General features: G+C 48.2%; 1 long non-coding RNA gene across 2 annotated transcripts; it reads left to right on the top strand.

The window, feature by feature from the left end:
- Positions 1–12,321: 12,321 nt before the first annotated feature.
- Positions 12,322–15,190, top strand: LOC115395837 (uncharacterized). Of its 2 annotated transcripts, none has more exons than XR_003932319.1 (3): positions 12,322–12,372; positions 13,615–13,788; positions 14,091–15,190. It is a non-coding gene; the product is annotated as an uncharacterized LOC115395837 (long non-coding RNA). The 2 variants fall into 2 exon arrangements; XR_003932320.1 differs by lacking the exon at positions 12,322–12,372 and adding an exon at positions 13,314–13,340.
- The last annotated feature ends 5,181 nt before the right edge of the window (positions 15,191–20,371 follow it).

The raw sequence follows: 20,371 nt of genomic DNA on the forward strand, positions 1-20,371 counted from the left end.
GATTGGCCAAGCGGACCCCGGGAGCGGAGCTTCACCTGCCACTCAAGCAGACGTCCCTGCCCCGCCATCTTCAGTCTTCCTGATTTTTTCCAAGTAGACACACCGTCTGCTTAATGGAATTACCAGGGCCTGTACCAAACTGACCCCGCTGGCCGGGACTTTTTGGGACCATCCTCCTCTTTTTCACCGGTGAAACTTTTCCTCAGCGGAGTAGACGGGTAAAAGCTGCCCCAGACATCAGCAGGACCTGCAGAGCGCACGCACCGCCGCGCTGCAGCAGCTTCTCGTCTCTCCTCCTCCTCCTCAGCAGCCTCCGGACCAAAGCGGACCGGAACCCCTTCACGTGAATCCTCCAAAGAGCCAAAGTTCTGCTGGACGCAGCTGAACCCGACCGATCAGAGCGACGGCTCTGATCTCCCCACCGAAATCACTATATTTCGCCAACTGCAACACAGGCTTTAGCTGCAGCAGCGCCAAGCTTCCACCACACACCTGGCGGCCAAACACTCGTCGTTGGAACACCATAGGTGAGACCAGGGCAGGTAGTTAGATAAGAAGTGTTAATTTTATGCTGGTGCTTCTTTTATTATTGAACGGACTGAAGCGTGTTCATTATATTGTGTGACTGTTGTTCTTTATTCATTTCTCTCTTCTCCTCGTGCGCATGCTCATGAGCATGCGCTTCCTTCTCACATCAGACCCGCAAGACAGCCGGCTAGAGCCACGCCGCCGCTGCGTTTGAGATAGGAAGACAGGCTCGCCTTTCAACCTCTCCTCTCTTACTAACCCGAGCTTAGTAAATTCAAAACGCAGCGGATAGACCTCGTGTCGGAAGCACGCATGCGCGTCGCTCGCCTGCCCGCTAGATTCTCCCCCTCTCTCTTCCTCTCTCCCCTCCTCTCCTGCACAGGCGCGACATCACCAGATTCCCCCATTCCCCCCTTCGCTCCCACGCCTCCTGCTGTCCGCCCTTCAGGAGGAGCCAGGAAGGAGGGCTCGGAGGCCTCTCTCTCTCTCCCGGTGCGGGATGGAAGGACCCAAGCGCAGGCAGTCAGGCAGAGTTCAGGTGGTTTATTGCAGGATCCCAGGGAAACAAACGCAGGGCAAGCTGAGCTGAGGTGCAGGCAGGGACACAGAACACACGGACAACCCACAACGAACTGACAAGACACACCAGGAGAGCTAGACTTAAATAGGGGTAGACGCAGGTGAGGCACATTAGGGAGTTAACGAGGCGGGAGAACATGAGGGCAGGTGACTTGACAGGAGAACAAGAGGGCAGACAAACAAAACAGGACCCCAGCGCCCCCACGAGGTCGCAGGGGTACAGGGCGTGACAGTACCCCCCTCTCAATGTGTGCCTCCTGGCGCACAACAAGGCAACCATCCCGGGCAGAGGGGGGCAGACAGGACAGGACGGGAAACAGACTCGGACGGGGGCAGGACTCAGAACTCGGACGGGTCGGAACTGCACCTCAGCAGCCAGGACGGAACAGGAACAGGACAGGGACAGGGAACAGGAACTCAAGTCTCTCAGGGGAGAATCCAAAAAACACAAGTCTCTCAGGGGGGATCCAAAAAACACAAGTCTATCATTGGTATCCAAAAACACAAGTCTCTCAGTGGGGTTTGCAAAAACTCAAAAGGTTCCTCAACTGAAAAGGCTGGACCTCCTCCCTCCCCAAGGCCATCCAGGAGAGGAGGAGCAGGGACCAGGTCACCAGGAGCTGGAAATCTGGAGGCGAGCTGCAGAGAGAGCTGCAGATGGGGCGCTCCAGGATACGCTGCAGAGAGAGCTGCAGACGGCATGCTCTGGGACATGCTGCAGAAAACACGGCAGACTTGAAGCTCCTTAATGCTGCAGAGAGTGCTGCAGACGGGACATTCCAGGGCACACTGTGAAATATTAATGCAACATTACGAGATTGAGTTGTTTATGTGAAGATTGCTAAGACGGAACTACTTACTAAACATGGCGTCTGGGCGTAGTGTTTTCAACATAAAAAGTAGTTCCCAGTATTTGCTTCAGTGTCGTAACACTACAATATTATTTGTTGGTGTTCCACAGCGTAGTGAATGTGCGGATTATAACGTGCCCACCAAAGTGTTTTGGCGTTGTTGGATTGTGTATTTGATGAGTTTGATGAGGGGAAGCAAAAACACTTCCATTGTGTCCGTCCCGAAAACCTTCCCTGACTCACCTCTGAATAAACAACAGCTCGCCCTCACAAAAACAGTAAGTATGCTGTTCGACATGACTAAGGAATTGCGCTAAATGGGCCAATTTGCCAAAATGTTGAAGTATCCCTTTAAAAGGGTTATTGGCTGCATGTAAACGTACTCATTGGCTCACATGTTGAATGAATGTGTGTAAACTGTCAGAACCTCCCTGATCTGTCAATGAGCGAACAGAACATTTGGACCTGCCGTCAAACTCCTGATTGGGCTGTGTGGGTGTGACCTTTGACCTCTGTCACAGGTCATTTATTTACAACCGCTGTGTTTACAGTGAACTGACTGAACCATGAAAGCTGCTTCTGGATCTTATTTCACTCGCAGGTTTTCTCTGAAGAGTAACTGGTCCAGATATCTTCCACCAGACTTCAGTGGTGAACCTGGACCTTCAGAAACAAAGTAAGAAAGTGTTTATATTTTATAGCTGCACCGGTCCAATGGTGATGTTTCATACTGATGTCTTTTTCCAAGTTTGTTCAATATCTCTTCCTCAACAGACACCATGAAAACTACAAAAAAAAATAAGATAAATAAATAAAACATATTTACAAAATATCGATTTTGTCCTCTTTCATCAAGTCTCTCACAACATCCAGCAAAGAATGTCAGCATTTAGACAGCTACAAACACAATCGCGAAACGACAGGAAACTTTTTTAAACACACAGAACAACATGAAAGTATAAAATGCAAGTTACCGTGTGCGCCTCCTGGACTGTGTAGAATGTTAGTTTTGCAGCCGTGTGCGCTTACTTTCTGATCATGTTGGTGTTCGGCTGAGCCGCCAACTTGGTGTTCTCTGCCATGCAGCCTCTGCCACTGACGCTGCACGTATGACCTCTGACTCTAACCATGTGACTCGGACTACGGTAAAATAAATTAATTAAACTTTACATAGAAAATACACTCTTTATTCAACACACATTTTCTAAAAGTAACATATCTTAAAAATCACTTTTTAATAAACCATGAATTAAAACAACTAAATTAAAGGTATAATGGACAATTTTCTCAAAAAAGTCGAAGCCAAACGTCTGTTACTCGCTTTTTGGAAACGCGCATGCGCCAGACCGTCCTACCTGCTCTGCTGCTCCTACGAGCGCGCTTGATGGCGTGACGCAAGCATTTCTTCAGCCTGATTGACATGTTGGAAGACCAATAGTTGACGCTGTCATCACGCCATTCATTGGCTAAAACATCGTCCATTATACCTTAAAGACAATGGAAAACACACTTATTAAATGATAGAAAAAAAATGTCCTATAGACAGTCACATATTTCATTTCATCTATTCCAGTGTGTATTGACTGTGATTGTGCAGGAAATTGTCTCTGATGCAGTTGACACAGTTCAATGTGTGACGATAGATTTTGATGCAGTAAGAATGTGGTGTTACGGTGTGTGCCATAGGCTCAAAAGAGCTGATCACAATAAGGCAGAGTGGAAAACAAATTTATTAATTTCCCAACGGAGATCAGAGTTCTCAGGAATCCACAGGGGCACAAGGACTGGGTTAGGCGAAGACAACAGAGCAAGTGTATCCGAAGCCAGGTCATTTGTCCGATATTGACGCCTGGAGGTTCAGGGGTCGAACAGATGCAGGCGGCAGCTGGAAGGCAGGCAGGGAGCAGCGAGTCACGGAGGTTAGCTGAGCAGGTTTTCACACTGAGACAAAAACACCAAGTCAATAAAGAAACTGGTGGCCAGCCACAAACTCTTGCATGTCACCACTAACAGTAGTAGGTCCAAAGCTCCAGCGCCGAAGTGGAGTCAGAGGTCGACTTAAATGGACGCCCTCATCAGGGAGTGATCTCCACCCACAGTCGCAGCTAAAGGCAATTCCCATGATTCTGACATCCGTCAACACCGCCGTCCAGCGCCGCTCAAGTATGCGTATACCCTCAACCAGTTGCACTGACCTCTCAGGGTCGAAGAATTCTTAAACCTTAGTTCCCCAACATTGTTATCAAAGATATATTGAATATTATCAAAGATAGAAGAAACAATATTTCCTTCTTTCCTCCAACTTTAAAATGGGAAGCTAACCTATCCAATAACTCCGATCAAAATTCATGTTCACAGATATGTTTAAGTACTTTTGACATGACAAAGAACTCAAGTATACAACTAATACAATTCAAAATCCTACATAGAATTCATTATACAGGACAAATGAGGTTCAAGATGGGTCTGTTGTAATCTGGTATCTGTTCGCATTGCAATGATAACATGACTGACAGATCCCTCCATGCCCTGTGGTCCTGCACACTAATGCAGAGATTCCTTGGAGGGTTGTGACAACCTTGATCTTGGGGTACGGGGCTGGAGCATTGGGGGTGCCACTGGCCTGGGGCAGGGAGCTACCCGTGTGGGCCGGTTCTCCTGGGTATGGTTATGGCCCTCTACCTGGGTGGTTGGGGTCAGCTCTTGGGCTCTGGGCTTTCGACTCTGCCTGCCCTGGGTGTCCGGTGCCCGGGGCAGGCAATATGCAATATGAAATATGCCCTTTTTTCCTGTATTGCATTAACAAAAAAACAACAGGACATGATTATATATATTTAACACGTGATGTGTTTTTTTATTTAAGGCTCCAAATAAAATAAATATTCAAAAAACTAAAACATGCACACCATAACATGATGTCTGTGTGTGTACAGTGCTCCCTCTGCAGGCCCTCTAAAGTTGGCTTTTAGCAGGAGTTACATTTTCAGGTCTGTAACAAATGTAGTACCACAAGAAAAGTAAAACGTAAAGAAAAGTAAAGAAATACCCCACTCAAGGCTCCCGACGCAGCATGCAGGCACCGTGCTGCAACGCTCCGCGCTCTGCACGCCGCTCAACCCCTCCCCCAGGCAAAGCTGTCAGCTGGCCTGCTTCTCATGATGCGCATGTGTTAAACTGCGTTAAAAATTTTAATTAGATTAATTACATAAATTAATTAACGCCATTAACACATTATTTTTGAGAGCCCTAGTTCAAAGGAAAAAAAAAGGACAAGTAGACTGACCGCACCACCAGATGTGTTTAAAAGAACATTTTCTTGATTGATTCACTGTGACTAACCTGATGGTGGTGGTGATGGGGGTGGATGTTGTGTTGCTACAGCACTGATATGAACCATAAACAGTTATTGATTAACATTAGCATGAGCTGTGTTTACCAAACTCTCTCTCTCTCTCCCTCTCTGTGTGTGTGTGCGTGCGTGCGTGCGTGCGCGCGCGTGTGTGTGTAGATATCAGCAGCTCAGACACACAGCAGAGTCTTCAGGTTCCAGCAGGTTGTCTCTGAAGAGTGACCTGTCCAAAGATCTTCCACCAGAGTTCAGTGTTGAACCTGGACCTTCAGACACAAAGTAAGAAAGTGTTTTTCTTTTATTCCCTCCAAACCAGAGTGAGAGATGTTGAACTCACTTTCAGATCTTTGTGTCTTTAATGCGTTTTGTGTTGCTCAGAGTAAATGTTGCTTGGTGTCCACAGAAAAAAGAGGAGGAGTGATGTCTGTGAGGAGCAGCCAGAACGATCTAGAAGTAAGAGTGGTCTGCTCCAATCAAATCAAATCAATTTATGTTTATAACGCTCTTTTCATTTTACAAAGACAATTCAAAGTGCACTAAAATATTAAAATAAAACAAAAATCAATATATAATGAAATAACAACAGCCACACCTTCACCAAAATTCCACACACACACACACGCACAGAATTGCAGACACACACAAACACACACCCCCACTCTTGTCATATACATTTGGGAGACATGGCATGGCACTGAGCATCATGGGAAACACCACCAATGGGGATGTCCACACCGGGAGAAGTCATGGGCCCAGACTGGGACACCAGCACCAGGTTAAAATCATCAATGATAAAATCACATGGTGCAGGTAAAATCACAGCAGCAGTGTTCTAAAATTTCTAAAAAAAATCTGCAGCCACTTCAGAAGTTAGGTCACGTATTCTCACCGTTCTCACCAGGGCTTCCTGCTGGTTAAAACTGGTGATGTTAAAAAACACACAACAGTGGTCAAACACAGCCAGGTCAACAACAGAGGACATTATTGATAAAAGTTCTGACAATTCACTAATGAGAAGACTACAGTAGTGAGGCGGTCTATACACTGTTAAACAGAGGATTGGGGGAATGCTAAAAGGAAAGGCGTGGCACTCAAATGAAGTAAAACTGTTAAAAACCACAGCACAACTCAATGAGGTTTTTTGTTTTGTTTTGTTTTTGTTTTTTTGCTTTTTTTAATAGAAGCAGTCCCTCCACCACTCTTACCCTGTCTGATTGAAAATAGAAAGTTAAAACTTGGTGGGGGAGCCTCAGTGAGGATAACAGGTGCATCGGTGCCACCATGTCTCAGTTAAAATAAGACTGTCCAAATTATTATCAAAACAAAACCATTCATGATAAAAGATTTGTTTCAAAGAGAGCACGCATTGAGCAGTGCCACGTTAATAGTTGTGGACAGGCTGGCTGTGGCTCTCTGTGGAGCTTCACTGTTAAAAAGTCCTTTGTTGTTTAAAAACAGTCCGGGGGATGTGGTGTCTGAAGGAAGTGATGACTGGGATACTGTGGACAGTGTCTGGTGTTTCTGAGGGCCAAGGAAGTGTGTGTGCGGTGTGTGGTTTATGGGTTGGGCTCCCAGGTAGTCAGTCAGCTGGGGATGTTTGCACTGCATGCTGAATATTGCCTGCAAAAATGGAGCTGCCCAGCGTGCATAGGTGAAGTCTGTCCTGTCGATAAAAAGCTGGGCGGTTCTAAAAAAGGTTAAAGTGGACCTATTATGCTATTTTTCAGTCATGTCATATAGGTCACAGACACCTAAAAACATAGTATATAAGTTTTTTTTGCCCCAAATTCGTCCTATTTTCGGAGTTTGAGCATTCTAAAAAGTGGCTCTGAGGAGCCTTCTTCAGAACAGCCTGTTTTTGACAGCCTATTTTCCGTGATGAACTTGAACGCATCTGCCCACGCCCACCTCGTAAATGGGGTATTTTCACAGCTTCACTACTTCCTGAAAATAGCTGTTCACATTGATTTCCTGTCTTGCATTATTGGCCAAACTGATTAATTCAGGTGTGTCTGGTTTAGACTGCTGCAACAAGACACACCTGGATTAATCATTTTGGCCAATAAAGTAAGACAGGAAATGAATGTGCACAGCTATTTTCAGGAAGTAGTGGAGCTGTGAAAATGGCCCATTCACTGTCGTTAAGAAAGCACCTTACAGGAAGTTACCCCGGAAGTTTCAAAATAAAACACAATGCACGACCTCACGGACGTAAACTTTTTCCTATATGTTGTTGTTACGCCGCCTCGGGAGGCACGAGAATCAGCTCAACAGGGTCCCAGACAGCAGCAAACGCGGAAACTACCGTTTTTATATAGAATGAACCATACAACAGGAACTATTGGATAAAGAAAAGCACTCATTTGAGATCAAAACATAAGCCATGTACTCATCCTTGCTGGAAGTACTATAAATTACAGATCAATGTGGCTGGACGAGCAGAGCGACCTCGCAGAAGCGAAATGAGGTGTGTTTTTTTTTATTTTCTGTTTATATCATGGTTTGTTCGTGTGATATCGAGAGCAGAGAGCCTCTCAGAGGAGCAGCCCTCTGCCGGTGTGTGGTGACTTTGCGCCCCGGGCAGTGCGCCTCCGCTGGGCTCCGCAGCTTCGCAGTGTCCCGGCGAGGAGAGGATCGGCCCAGCGGCCGCGCGCGAGCCGTGCGTCTCCGCCGGCTTCGTGAGCAGCTTCCGCGGAGCAGCTCCGGGCCGTTTACCCAATCGGCCCCAACTCAGCCTCTGGAAGTCAGACGCCCGGGCGCCGTCACAGCCGCGGCCGACTCAAAGTGCCTCTCTGCTGGGGAGAGGAGCTCCGCTACGTTCCCATCCGAGCTAATTGTGGCTAAGTTAGCGAAAACTGTCCGCTCGTCAGCTGACCCACTTGAAGACGGTGGATGAGCTGACTTTATGAAAACACTGGCGATGGATGAGACAATACAGCCGAAATGAGCGACCGATTCGGGGGCCGGCCAAAGGCTGGATTCTCTTCCGGGTGGGGGGAGTGGCGTTCCTTTTCATGACGTCGAGAAGAGGGAGATTTTAGAACCGCGTGTTTGAGTGTATATTTTCTTAAAAGTGGAGTGCACAATTGAGGGAGGTGACTGAATTTTTCACTTCTGGGGGATCGTACAGAGGCTCTGGGAGGCAATATGACTGTAAAGACTCCTTTTTAAAGTGAATTTCGCATAATATGACTCCTTTAAAATTGATAATTAAATAAAAGTTGTGAGCTGTACAGGAGTGCTGGAGCCAGGTGTTGAGGCTGAGCAGTCTGGAAAAATGCTCAGCACTGCATTAGAAGGACGGTATCAGTCCACTGATGAAAACCAACTTCCTTCAGCTCTCCAACAGGTTTTAAAAAGGTCTTTAAAATCCTGCTTGGTGACCTCCGACTGTCGCCGGGCCATGTCATTAGTCCCGACATGGACGATCACCCAGCAAACAGTGGAGGGGACGGACTGCAGGAGCTCCAGGAGTCTGTGGAGGATTGTGGGAATAGTAGCTCCAGGTATACATCGTGGTATGGCTTTTAAAGGAGGGAAGATTCCTTATGTAACTATGCCGAAAGAGAAGTGACGAGGGACAGAAGAGGGGACGAGGCGGGGATGGGACGAAGGGGGGGTGGGTCAGCGTCATGGGTGTCCGGGTCCGGGGAGCGCTCTGCAGGTGCAGCAGCACTGATTCCAGCAACCACATTGCTGGGGAGGTGGCCCTGGTTCTCTCCTGGGCAGTAGTGGCTACTGGAGTGCCTCTGTACTGCCTCCTTGATCAGCTTCCATTGAGCCACAGAGGTTGGAGCCTGGTATGGTTGCTGCTGGTCCGGGACCGAGGAGCAACGGTCCGGCTTGAAAAACTGCGGCAGAGCCCCACCCCCCCCCCAACCCCCTACCTGGGGTTGTAACCGTGGAGACCTTAGGATTGTGATTGCCCCGCCCTACCACCTCTGCCAATGAGTGTTGTTGGTCCAGTGTGGAGCAGGAGGGAGCCCATGTTGATGGGGCAGTGGCGGCCGTGAATGACGTGAAGACCAATGATTGTCGGTGGGCCATTGCCTGGTTCTTATTCAGCAGAGCATCTTTTTCCCTGAGCTCCTCCGACAGCCGGCGAAAGTCCTCCCTCAGGACAGCAATGGTTTTGCCTGCTTTAGTGACCAGGAGGTGCAGGTGTGGTCTGTGGTGCATCGCTGCGACCATGAAGGGGCTGATAGCACAGCCTCGCTATTGTCTACACCGGTACCCACGGGCAAACACCTCTGGTCTTTGGTGCCCGGGTTCACAACCGATGTAGCTGTGCTGCTGCCTTACTGCCTCGTCATTGCCGCCTCGCCATCGCCGCCTTACCACCTCGCCATGAGTAAGCTGCCATCCCCCAGCCATGTGCTGCCACCTCAATGCCGGATGCTTCCGCCTCAGTGCCTGCTGAGGAACTGGGACTTGTGTTGTAGAGACATGAAAGCTTGTTGTTTGTGTGCAGTGTGATTGTTGTTGTTGTCTCTGAGCAGGTGTGGGTCTGCAGCAACTTCTAGAAGAACATAAGAAGAGTCTGAAGGAGAGATGTGAACGTGTGACTGAAGGAAGTGATGAAGCAGGAGGAGGAAGCCTCCTCAACAGGATCTACACTGAGCTCCACATCACAGAGGGACTCAGTGAGGAGCTTCAGAGGGAACCTGAGCTGCAGCAGCTGGAGACAGCTTCCAGGAAGGAGAGCCTCCATCACACTGCCATCAGGATTCAGGACATCTTCAAAGCCTCGGCCCAGCAGCACACACACATCCGAGTGGTTCTGACCAGTGGCGTGGCCGGCAGTGGAAAAACCTTCTCGGTGCTCAAGTTCACTCTGGACTGGGCCGAGGGCCTGGAGAACCAGGATGTCAGTGTGCTGGTGGTGCTCTCCTTCAGGGAGCTGAACCTGCTGGGAGAGCGGCCGTACAGCCTCCTCTCGCTGCTGGCTGTTTTCCATCCCACGCTCCAGAAGCTGACGGCAGAGGAGCTGGCTGTCTGCAGGCTGCTCTTCATCTTTGACGGCCTGGATGAAAGCAGACTTTCTCTGGACTTCAGCAGCAGCCGGCGGCTGCTGGACGTCTCCCAGCAGTCTTCAGTCAGCGAGCTGCTCACTAACCTCATCCGGGGGGATCTGCTGCCCTCGGCTCGGGTCTGGATCACTTCCCGACCGGCGGCGGCCCATCAGATCCCTCCAACATGTGTGGACAGACTGACAGAAGTGCGAGGCTTCACTGACGCCCAGAAGGAGGAGTACTTCAGGAGGAGGCTGAGTGATGAGGAGCTGAGCAGCAGGATCATCTCCCACATCCAGACCTCCAGGAGCCTCCACATCATGTGTGGAATCCCAGTCTTCTGCTGGATCACTGCTACAGTTCTGGAGCACATGTTGAGCAGCGAGCAGAGAGGAGAGCTGCCCCAGACCCTGACTGACATGTACTCCCACTTTGTGCTGGTTCAGACACACAGGAAGAAGCTCAAGTACCATGAAGGACCTGAGACGGGTCCACAGGAGCTGACGGAGGCTGACAGGGAGATTCTTCTGAAGCTTGGCAGGATGGCCTTGGAACATCTGGGCAAAGGAAACATGGTGTTCTACCAAGAAGACCTGGAGCAGTGTAGTCTGGATGTGACTGAGACCTCGCTGTTCTCTGGAATCTGTACTCAAATCTTCAGAAGAGAGTCTGTGATCTTCCAGAAAGCCGTCTACAGCTTCGTCCATCTAAGTGTTCAGGAGTTTCTGGCTGCGGTCTTCATGTTCCACTGTTTCACCAACAGGAAGACAGACGAGCTGAAGACCTTCATTGTAGAGGTTCATACTTTCATATCTCTCGATGTTTTCCTGAAGGTCGTCCTTCAGAAATCCCTCAGAAGTCAGAACGGCCACCTGGACCTGTTCGTCCGCTTCCTTCATGGCCTCTCTCTGGAATCCAACCAGAGACTCTTAGAAGGTCTGCTAAGTCGGACAGAGATCAGTCCAGAAACCATCCAGAGAGTCATCCAGAACCTGAAGGAGATCAACAGTAAAGAAGTGTCTCCTGACAGAAGCATCAACATCTTCCACTGTCTGACAGAGATGAAGGACCTCTCAGTACATCAGGAGATCCAAGAGTTCCTGAAATCAGAGAACAGATTGGAGAAGGAACTCTCTGAGATCCACTGCTCAGCTCTGGCCTACATGCTGCAGATGTCAGACCAGGTCCTGGAGGAGTTGAACTTGAAGAACTACAACACATCATGGGAGGGACGACGGAGACTGATCCCAGCTGTGAAGAACTGCAAGAAGGCTGTGTGAGTCCACAAGTCATCATAATCAATGTCCCAGTGATGACTGTAGAAAGTAGTTCCTGTAGTTCCTCTGTGGAGATGATCCTCAATGATCTGTCATGAAGAAACCATCAGTCCAACAAAGTGTCCTCTCTCATAATGTCCTGTCCTCTCTGGGTCTCATTACAGACGTTCTGGCTGTAGACTCTCTGATTCTCACTGTGAAGTGATCTCCTCAGCTCTGACCTGTGACCCCTCCCATCTGAAACATCTGGACCTCAGTTACAACAACCTGAAGGATTCATCAGTGAAGATTCTGAGTGCTGGACTGGAGAGTCCAAACTGTAAACTGGAGACTCTGAGGTCAGTTCACTGTCTGAAGGTAGAATCTGTTGGGAGTCAAAGGACTGAGAGGAGTTTAGGAGGATTCCAGATGTTGTTTGGACAGAGAGTGGACTGAGCTCTGCAGCATGTTGATGAGAGCTCTTCTCCTCCTGGTGGCTTCAGCTGTTTGGACTTTACATTTCTAAACTCTTCCAGGCTGAACCTTCTTCAGCTCTCAATCACTTCAACATCAAACCTTGTCCTCTAATCTCACTTATTTCTCTCATTATTCAGGTTGATGAGCTGCAGTTTGTCAGAGATCAGCTGTTCTTCTGTGGCCTCAGATCTAAAGTTCAACCCCTCCCTCCAGAAACATCTGAAACATCTTGACCTGAGTGGAAACCGTCTGCAGGATTCAGCAGTTGAGCAGCTGTGTGGTTTTCTGCAGAGTCCACTCTGTGGTCTGCAGACTCTGAGGTCAGTTGACTGTCTGTTCCTGTTGTAGAAGGAAAAATGTTTGTCAGCAGCTGTGATCTGAGACTCTGATCCTGCAGTGAGAGAGCTGGACTGAGTGGTATGATCACATACCGTGCTGCGACAGACAGAATTGAACACGAGGAAAAATGGACCGAAACAGAAAGACGACGGAGAGACCAGCTGGACCCTGTTCATATCCGATTGTACTCACTTACTGTTCCTGTTGTGGAAAAGGCTGCCTGGAAGTGAAATGTCCATCAAAGCATTGCAGCAGCACGGCACTATAGGCTTGTCATTAGTTGTGAATGACATTTTGCTTTTGCAAAACACACCGAGTTTGTTTGTGAATCATTGGCTATGAATAAAACACATTTTTTGTGTTGGTGAGGTTTTGGCATTAATTTCACTCCATAGATCTCTCCTCGATCAAGCCGTCACTGATCTCCCAGCTTTAGCTCCAAACTCTCAGAAACTGCAGACTCTGGACTTGTTGGCTTTCTGTCCAGTAAGCTTGGCTGTTGACATGTCCTCCACTGGAATCTGCTTCTGTTTGGTCTTCACATCAATTCAGCTCTCCAAAAGATCAAAGGTCAAGGCAGGGAGAAGAACAACCCCAGTTCTTCTTTCACTTCGTCAGAGATCCAACCTTCTTAAGAAGAAGAAATGGACACCAAGGATTGGCCTGATCTGCTGTTTGGACACTTCCAGTCTGAACCTTCTTCAGCTCGCAATCACTTCAACATCAAACTTTGTCCTCTAATCTCACTTTTTCTCACTTTATTCAGGTTGTGGCGATGCAGTTTGTCAGAGATCAGCTGTTCTTCTCTGGCCTCAGCTCTGAAGTCCAACCCCTCCCTCCTGAAACATCTGGAACATCTGGACCTGAGTGAGAACCCTCTGCAGGATTCAGGAGTTTCTCAGCTGTGTGGTTTTCTGCAGAGTCCGCTCTGTGTTCTGCAGACTCTGAGGTCAGTTAACTGTCTGTTCCTGTTGTAGAAGGAGAAATGTTTGCCAGCAGCTGATCTGAGACTCTGATCCTGCAGTGAGAGAGTGGACTGAGCTCAGCAGCAGCTGACTGGTGTGTGTGGACATGAGGAGGAGTGTGAATGTTGTGTGTGATGAAGATCCACAACAACAGAACAGCTCATTGATCAGGACTCAGTAATGTGGAGCTGCTCATTTCTCCATCAATACATCTGACTGGTTCGTCCTCGCTGATTCTGCTGCTTTCTCTTTATTCAGATTAAGGAGATGCAGTTTGTCAAAGATCAGCTGTTCTTCTCTGGCCTCAGCTCTGAAGTCCAACCCCTCCCACCTGAAAGAGCTCTACCTGACTTTCAACCATCTGCAGGCTCCAGATGTGCAGCAGCTGGTTGATCTCCAGCAGAGTCCAGACTGCAGCCTGCAGACTCTGAGGTCAGTAGATGGTTGGAGTGAGTCCATGCTGCTTTCAGCAGGTTTGGACTAAACACAGTCAGTGTGAGAACAAAGATCCAGTGTTTGACTCTCAGTGAGGCTGTGAGAGGAGAACACTGAGCAGCTTCAAGATTGGACAGCAGAGGACACACAGTCAGCCAGTCAGAGGAGCCACAGGCTGGTTGAGTTGGTCTGACAGTGGTGGTCCTTCATGAGCTCTGAGCTGCTGACTGCTGCTCTGAACAGCACTGAAGTCCTCACTGCTTCACACTCTCTGACCATCACCTCTCATCTCTCTGCAGGTGGAGCTGAGAGCAGAGAGGAGGCTGTTTGTCCTGAAGATCCTCTTCATGACTCCTCTTCCTCCTCCTCCTCCTCTCCTCAGATTGTATCATCAATAGATGTCCATGACAGTATTAGAATTTGAAATGCTGTCTTACTGGCAAATGTTCTTCACTCAGAACTTTTCACCTCATTGAATGTGACTCTGTGGAACCATACATACATCTGACACGGGAACAGATCCTTGTTTTTCAAAGACTGCTCTGACAAGATTTTTTGATTGACAACTGATCCACATCCAACTGTATAACTGTTCCCAAAGTTTCTCATTTGGACCAGAGAAAGCCACGCTCCAACTGATGGTTTGGCTTTTATTTATTCCATCACAGCAATTAGAGAAATCTTCTCAAATCACCGGACATGACCAACAACCAACACCATGAAAAACTAAAGAAAAGACTAATTGTATTAAAGGGTATTGTTTGTAGAGCATCTGTGTAGTTTGCCACTGGAAATGACATCAGTTGTATCAGATCATAGATAGTAAATACAATGGATGATCCTTCGTGATGTCACCTATTTTGTTCTAAAATCCCGTTCGAATGAGTTCAGCAGGACATCTCCACCTGGAACATTTGAAACCGGATGTAAATGTGATTGGACCAGCCTGTCACATGATGGCATTACATGGACAAAGGAGGCGCTGTGATAGGGCAATTTAGGAAAAAATTTAACTCATAATATAAAATCAGCAGATGTGCAGGGTGCAATGTGGATTGGGTGGCAGTCGACGGCAGGGTGCCCGGCGACCCAATTCCCCTTACACAGAGACTGGCTCTAGGGACATGAGATGTCATCTCGTTGTGGGGGAAGGAGCCCGAGCTTGTGAGGGAGGTTGAGAGGCACTGGCTAGATATAGTTGGGCTCACCTCCACACATAGCCTGGGCTCTGGAACTCAACCTCTCGGGGGGGGGCTCGACTCGCAGGTCGATGATCAACTTTGTTGTTGTGTCATCTGACCTCCAGCTGCCTGTTTTGGACACTCGGGTGAAGAGAGGGGCAGAGCTGTCGACCGATCACCACCTGTTGGTGAGTTGGATTCACTGGCAGAGGAGGAAACCGGACAGACTTGGCAGACCCAAACGCGTTGTGAGGGTCTGCTGGGAACGTCTGGTGGAACCCTCTGTGAGCAGGGATTTCAACTCCCACCTCCGGGAGAGCTTTTCTCATGTCCCGAGGGAGGTTGGGGACATTGAGTCCGAGTGGACCATGTTCTCTACCTCCATTGTCGAAGCAGCTGCCTGTAGCTGTGGTCATAAGGTCTCAAGTGCCTGTCGTGGCAGCAACCCCCGAACCCGGTGGTGGACACTGGAAGTAAGGGATGCTGTCAAGCTGAAGAAGGAGTCCTATCGAGCCTTGTTGGCTCGTGGGACTCTAGAAGCAGCTGACAGGTACCGGCAGGCCAAGCGAACTGCAGCCCGAGCGGTTGTGGAGGCAAAAACTCAGGTCTGGGAGGAGTTCGGGGAGGACATGGAGGAGGACTATCGGTCGACCTCGAAGAAATTCTGGCAAACCGTCCGGCGCCTCAGGAGGGGAAAGCAGGTCTCCGCCAACGCTCTTTACAGTGGAGGTGGGGAGCTGCTGACCTCAACTGGGGATATTATAGGACAGTGGAAGGAATACTCCGAGGACCTCCTCGATCCCGTCACCAAGTCTTCTGTGGAGTAAGCAGAGGCTGAGGTCCAAGAGGTGGACTCGTCCATCACCCAAGCTGAAGTCACTGAGGTAGTCGGTAAGCTCCTCGGTGGCAAGGCACCGGGGGTGGATGAGATTTGCCCCGAGTACCTTAAGTCTCTGGATGTGCAGGGACTGTCTTGGTTGACACGTCTCTGCAACATCACGTGTTGGTCGGGGACAGTGCCTCTGGATTGGCAGACCGGGTTGGTGGTTCCCCTTTTCAAAAAGGGGGACCGGAGGATGTGCTCCTACTATAGGGGGATCACACTCCTCAGCCTTCCTGGGAAAGTCTATTCCAGGGTACTGGAGAGGAGGGTTCAACCAATAGTTGAACCTCAGATTCAGGAGGAACAATGCGGTTTTCGTCCTGGTCGCAAAACACTGGACCAGTTCTATATCCTCCATAGGGTGCTCGAGGGTTCGTGGGAGTTTGCCCAACCAGTCCACATGTGTTTTGTGGACTTGGAGAAGGCATTCGACCGTGTCCCTCATGGTGTCTTGTGGGGGGTGCTCAGGGAATACGGAGTCCGGGGCCCCCTGTTAAGGGCCGCCCGGTCTCTGTATGACCGGAGTAGGAGTCTGGTCTGCATTGCCGGCAGTAAGTCGGACCTGTTCCCCGTGCATTTTGGACTCCGGCAGGGCTGCCCTTTGTCACCGGTTCTCTTCATAATCTTTATGGACAGAATTCCTAGGTGCAGCCAGGGGCCGGAGGGGGTCCGGTTCGGGAACCACAGGATTTCATCTCTGCTTTTTGCATATGATGTTGTCCTGTTGGCTTCATCGAACACGGACCTGCAGCATGCACTGGGGCGGTTTGCAGCCGAATGTGAAGCGACAGGGATGAGGATCAGCACCTCCAAATCTGAGGCAAAGGTCCTTGACCGGAAGAAGGTGGCTTTCCCCCTCCAGGTTGGTGGCGAGACTCTGGCCCAAGTGGAGGAGTTTAAGTATCTTGGGGTCTTGTTCAGGAGTGGGGGATGGATGGAGCGTGCAATTGAAAGGCAGATCGGTGCAGCGTCTGCAGTGATGCGATCGTTGTATCACTCCGTTGTGGTGAAGAGGGATTTACCGGTCAGTCTACGTTCCCACCCTCACCTATGGTCATGAGCTTTGGGTCATGACCGAAAGGACAAGATCCCGGATACAAGCAGCCGAAATGAGCTTCCTCCGTAGGGTGGCTGGGCGCTCCCTTAGAGATAGGGTGAAGAGATCAGTCACTAGAGAGGAGCTCGGAGTCGAGCCACTACTCCTCCACATCGAGAGGAGTCAGCTGAGGTGGCTTGCCCACCTCTTTAGGAAGCCTCCTGGATGCCTCCCTGGGGAGGTGTTCTGGGCATGTCCCACCGGGAGGAGACCCCGGGGAACACCTAGGACACGCTGGAGAGACTATGTCTCTCGGCTGTCCTGGGAACACCTTGAGATCCTCCCGGAAGAGCTGGAGGAAGTGTCTGGGGACAGGGAAGTCTGGGCATCTCTGCTTAGACTGCTGCTCCCATGACCTGGTCCGGGATAAGTAGTGGAAAATGGATGGATGGATGGATTTATGTGAAATGTCAGAGTCTGGTCAAGTCAACACAGTTGTACAAACTAGTAATGGAGACCAGAACATGTTCTGGAACCGGGCGTTTTATGTTTATTTTCACTCTGAATATCGTAATTTTCGAATGGGTTTCAATTAGGGATGTTCAATACCACTTTTTTTCAGACCAATACCAAGTACAAGTACTTCATCTTCAGTACTCACAATACCGATACTCATTCTGATACTTTTGATACATAAGATTTAAAATAATGCAATGACAGATCATTTTTGAAAAATGACTTATTTCTAAAGAAAAGGCAGCAAAGCCACTATGTTATGTCACAGTCCACAATAATAGTCTGGAAAATAAAACAAACAATTCTTTGAGTTTTATACTTTTTTAAATGAAATTAAGTGCGAGAGAAAACAATTTCTGTGTTTTAAGTTTTTTTAAATGAACTGTCGTGCAAGATGTAAACAAACAACTCTAAATTATACACTTTTTTAAATTAACTTATTTTTACATTTTATAAATTAAATAAAGTGCAAGATAAAACAGTTTTCTCTGAGTTTTACACTTTACATCAACTAAAGTTTTTAAATGTACTCATTTTAATGATTTTTTATGAACTGAAATCAAAGATAGAACAACCCCTAACTTTAAAGAGTTGCTCTAAGAGTTGCTTGTGTTATTTGTACTGCTCTCGTATCCTTTGTTCAGGTGCTTAACGAATATTAGTTGTGCATATTTCATGTCTCTGTTAAGTGAAAACAAGGAGACTGTGAAGTTAATTTTGTTTATTTTTGTCATTGTCTCAAAACTGATTTGTGAAAACAGGTGTATCATAATAAACACACTTCCTGAGGAGCAACGGTCCTCCCTCCTTGTGTCCTGACTGATACCCATCGTGGATGCTGAATCATCCTGAAAGAAACTCCCCTAATCCTATATCTCTATTGCACAAATACACATTTCTATCAGTGAACAAACTCACATGAAACCAAAATATACAATTAAAATACATTTACCGTGTTCTTTCTGGCCAAACATTCAGGAGTGGTTGGTCCATTTTTACAGTGTTTTCTCCAGAGAGGTTTTCCCGTGTCTCTGCAGTCTCATTCTCTCCTTCCTCTTTTTCGCCATGGAAGTATATATCCCCACACTTTGCATTACGAACATGCTGACAGTGTGCACACATCATTCTCTCTTAAGCCACAAGAGGTGAGTGGTGTAACAGAGTTTACATCTCTTTAAACCTAAAATACAGATAATATTCACAAATGAAGGCAAAAAAGAAAGTTGTTTTTGTGCATGTGTGTTTTGTGTTCTTTATGGTAGGGATGGGAATAATAATAAAACTGAGCCTTCTATGTTTGTTGAAAATGTATGTTTAATTTGAATTGCTCAATAAAAAAAGGGGGGGAAAAAGTAACCAAAAATCAACCTCTTAACTGTTGACCTTCATGTCATACCAAGGCGCAAAATTCCCTATAAAATGGCGATTGAGATCGAATCTCCACCGGTTTAGGTGCCATATAAGTAGGTCCTTACCGCTTGGTGGCTTTTTTTATCATGACATAAAGAAATTTTGAAGAAACAAACTACCGTGAAACCACTAGCGTGTAGCACCCGGAATTAAAGCGCAGCATGTTTCCGCACAAGAGAGTAACGGCCCGAACGCACTGGACGCGGAAGCGTAGCGCCGCGCACGGCGCTTCTGATCGCCTTCCATGTTAACCTATCTGACCGGCCGCACACAACGCGCAGCGGAACGCTGCGCGCGCCGCGGCTCGCGCTCTGCAGCGCGCCCGCTCCGCTTCGTTCTATTTTTCACGCGAGCCGCGAGCGCCAGGAGCGCCATATGTCAAGCTAGATCAAGCAGATCGGACCAGACAGGAAGTCGGAAACAGAAAAGACAAGAGAATCCGGTCAATTTTCAAAATAAAATAAATGAAATGACGATTAGTTACGGACGGTGTTGCTCGTCCGTCTATAATTTGTCACTTGGGTCTAATCACAAGAGAGATGGACATACAAACAGAAATACGCACGTACGCACCCAATTAAACAACCGCATACACACACACACACACACACACACACACACACACACACACACACACAGTGACAGACATTCACGTGATGCAGAAAAAAAGAGGACAGGAGGAGAAAAAGTCTCTCCACAGGTCATCAAAACACACACATCCACACTGTCAGAGCGAGACAGGGGGGAAAACGTGAAAACCGAGAGCAGACGAATCCAGCCGAGTGCAGCCGATGTGTGGCCGGTGCGGAGAGCGCAGGCAGCAGATACGCCTCCAGTGCGAACAGCCAAGCGCCGGCGCGGAGACGCGCGCGGCGTACGCGGCGCCTCCGCTACGCTTCCGCGTCCAGTGCGTTCCCGGCGTAAGCCGCACGGACATGTCGGAGCAAGCAGATGGAGCACAGCACAGTGAAACGATGCAAGCTGCGTTCACACTGCCAAATGCTTTCCGTGATTTTGCGTCACAATATAATTGAAAACAAATGGGAACGTGCGTTCCACCAGTGGCAAGACGCGGACGTGTCGGACGCGGCACGTTGTTGCGACGCAGACGCGTTTTCGCGGGGTGTTAAATGAAGAAAATGCCGGTGAAAAGGAGGAAGGACAACAAAGAAAACACCAGAAAATGTCAAAAGTTTGGGACAGCTTTAAATGAAAAAAAGGGAAGAGCTCGGTGCAAAGTTTGCACTGCCAAGCGGAGCTGGCGTATTATAACAGCACCACATCGATGCTAAAAAAAAAAAAATAAGTGACTCCATTCTGAAAATGTTGTTTTGCACTCCTTTGACTGCACTTTAAATTTTAGGGCAGCTGTCACTTTAAAAAGGTGAATGTGCTGTTTTGGACTCAGCCTGAGTATTATTATTTTTGTTTGTTTTTTGCACAAGACAGATGGCAAATTAATATAAATCGGAATTGTGTGATAATACTGAATATTGCCTGCCGTATTTGAAGTGTTCTTTAGTAATCAGCTTTCATGTGCATTTTTTTTTTTAT

This window comes from Salarias fasciatus, chromosome 10 (assembly GCF_902148845.1).
Source record: "Salarias fasciatus chromosome 10, fSalaFa1.1, whole genome shotgun sequence".
Classification (NCBI taxonomy): domain Eukaryota; kingdom Metazoa; phylum Chordata; class Actinopteri; order Blenniiformes; family Blenniidae; genus Salarias; species Salarias fasciatus.